This window comes from Manis pentadactyla, chromosome 12 (genome assembly GCF_030020395.1).
Source record: "Manis pentadactyla isolate mManPen7 chromosome 12, mManPen7.hap1, whole genome shotgun sequence".
In the NCBI taxonomy this organism is placed as follows: domain Eukaryota; kingdom Metazoa; phylum Chordata; class Mammalia; order Pholidota; family Manidae; genus Manis; species Manis pentadactyla.
Genome location: NC_080030.1, coordinates 5738389 through 5741028, shown reverse-complemented (window position 1 = coordinate 5741028; position 2640 = coordinate 5738389). Strand labels below are relative to the sequence as shown.

The following is a 2640-nucleotide window of genomic DNA, read 5'->3' as shown; positions in this document are numbered from 1 at the left end:
TCACCTCTTTTAGGTCTCTGCTCAAATGTCACCTCCTCTGAGATATCTTCTATGAACATCTTGTCCCTCTGAGAACCCCCTTCATTTTTGGCCAGGGAACTTTCCACCTGCCATTATACACATTTCACTGGACTGTTACTGTGTGTCTTCCCCCCTGGAATGTCAGCCTTACCTGGGCAGGAAATTTCATCCATTTTCTCCAACTGCTGCTTCCCCAGCACCTAGAACAGTGCTCTACACAGCAGGTATCCAGTAAGTATTGTTGAGCGGGCATCAAGGCTGGGCATAGCGCTGTATGCCCCTAGTGCATAAATAACATGTCTTCAGGAGCTGCTTGGCATGGTGTGAAATAACCTTGAACTGCAGTTTCAAAGAGACTTATCTTAAATGTCGTTTCCATTGTTTTGCAAATCTCAGTTGGGTCCTGGGGGGGTCTGGGATGCCTCTCCCACCTGCTACTCCCGCTGGATGCCACAGGATGGGTGTTTCTGCAGACAACAGTAAACCAGTTAGATTCAGGTGAAACTCTGTTTCCAGTTACCTTCTATCTATGCCAAGAGGTACCTATTTTTCTTTCACCATCGTGGCTAGAAGAAAAAAGACTTGAAAAATCCAGTACATTTATTGATGTTCCGAATGTGAGTGGGTTGCAAGGAAAATATTAATTAACAACTATGGGTTTGGGGGAAATGGAAAATGGAAGAAACCATGGTCTCTGGTTTGGAAAATGTTACCTGTTTATTTTACAGATGAGGAAACAGGGGCCCAGGAAAGAGGATTTCCCAGGACCAGGAGCCACTGGCGGACTGAAGGTCTTCCTCTAGGAAGGGAGAGGGGTTGAATGGAGCAGAAGGCATTCCAGCATCTCCACCTCCTCACCCTTCTGTGAGCAGGGGTCTCCCCCACCCGCCTCACCCGCAGCTGATGAGAAGATGCTCTTTGAAGATCTTCAGGAAACAGCATTACAGGCAGGAGGAACAGCCCATGCAAAGGTCCTGGGGCAGGGCAGTGGCTGTTGTGTGGGAGGGACAGCGAGGAGGAGGCCCGGGTGGCTGTGGCAGAGTGAGCGACGGGAAGTGGGTAGGGAGGGGACAGGGCAATTTGTGCAGGGCCTCATGGGGCAGCGGGAGGACTTGGGCTTTGACCCCCAAGGAGATGGAGACCCTAAAGGGTTGTGGGCGGGGCACCTGACTCAGGTGCTCATGGGTGCCCTCTGGCGGCTGCAGGGAGAATGCACTGAAGAGGAGAGCGATGGAGGAAGGGAGACCAGTTGCACGCAGCTCCGTCTCTCGTTTGTTCTGTGTCCCCAAGGCCCGTGAATTCCTTCTCTGGGCTCGGTTTTCTTATCTGCTAACGAAATGAACAAAGCCTTCCTCCGGGGCCGAGGCAGGGACTCTGACATAACGCGCGGAAGCTGCCTGTTGCCCCAGATTCCTGCTGGGCGTGGAGCACTGAGTTACTATTTTACCGTGTCTGGGTTCTGCTCACACACCCTCGCAGAGGTGGGAGGATGAGGTCAGCGGCACCCCCAGCTCAGGCCCCGATTAAGTCACCAAGATAGGCGGGTGGGTGTTGAGGACAGCGGCGGAAATCGATTTCCCACCCGCACCGTGTGCCCCCCTCCCCGGGAGATGAGGGTGAACAGACGCTGAGCAACATCACACATTACAGGCTGTCTGGCGCAACCCTCAGCACACCTCGTTGCCCAAGACCTTCTCCTATAGGAAGCCTTCCCAGATTGTCCTGACCTTCTGAAGTCTTCTTTGTGCAGAGGACCTACTTCCATAAGCTGGGTTTAGCACTTTCTGCATCCTCAGCCAGGCTTTGCAATGCGGAATGATGGGTATCATGCGTTTGGTTTACAGACGAGGAAACGGAGGCTCGGAGTGGACCTGTGATTTGCCCATGGTCAGCGGGCAAGAATAAAAAGGGCCCTCCCCGCTTCCTCCTGTGGTTGACGCCCGCTCTCTCTTAGAAGCAACTGAGTCTCCAAAGTGAAGGTTCCTCTTGCCAGGAGTGGCGGGGGACTCAACTATCCTCAGAGGCAGCGGCAGATCAGGCCAGCCGCTCCCCAACCACCCGCGCGCGCACAAAGGCGCACACGCGGCCGTTCATCCCCGCAGACGCCGCCTCCCACACGCAGGCGGCCGGCTGGCGTCTGCACGGCTGACACTTGTAAATACATCCTGCGGCTGGGCGGGCGCCCTCCTCCGCGCCTTCCCCGCGGCCAGGAGGGGTGGGGGATGGGAGCGACGGAGGCAGAGGACTGATGTTAAGGACCTTCCCGCCCTGTTAGCGGGGGAGAGGAGATCGCCCAGGGCCTGTGATCCTGACCGCAGGCCGAGCCCCCGGGATGAAGGCAGCTCCCACTCAGGGCCCTTGGGGTAGTTGTAGGAGCCCCCCCAGGATGGCCGCGCTGGGCCCAGCCGCCCACCCGCTTCCTAAGGATCCCTGAGAGGGGTCTTGCGGGAAGAGACGGATGGACTGTGGGGTTCAGATGGGTCGTGGTCCGTGCGAGTTACGCCTGGGCTTGGGACGTGGGAGGGGGGCCGGTGCTCTGGTCACTGCCACCGGCCCCCAAAGCGCCCCGGCGGGTGGGGAAGCCGCCAAGCTAGGGAAGAGGGACTCCCGGAGACTCCC

General features: G+C 56.9%; 1 long non-coding RNA gene across 1 annotated transcript; it reads right to left on the bottom strand.

Annotated features, from left to right (window-relative positions):
* Window positions 1-715: 715 nt before the first annotated feature.
* On the bottom strand, window positions 716-2425 carry LOC118911759 (uncharacterized). Its single transcript, XR_005024578.2, has 3 exons — window positions 1781-2425; window positions 916-1347; window positions 716-820 (listed from the first exon to the last, which is right to left on the bottom strand). It is a non-coding gene; the product is annotated as an uncharacterized LOC118911759 (long non-coding RNA).
* Between the last annotated feature and the right edge of the window lie 215 nt (window positions 2426-2640).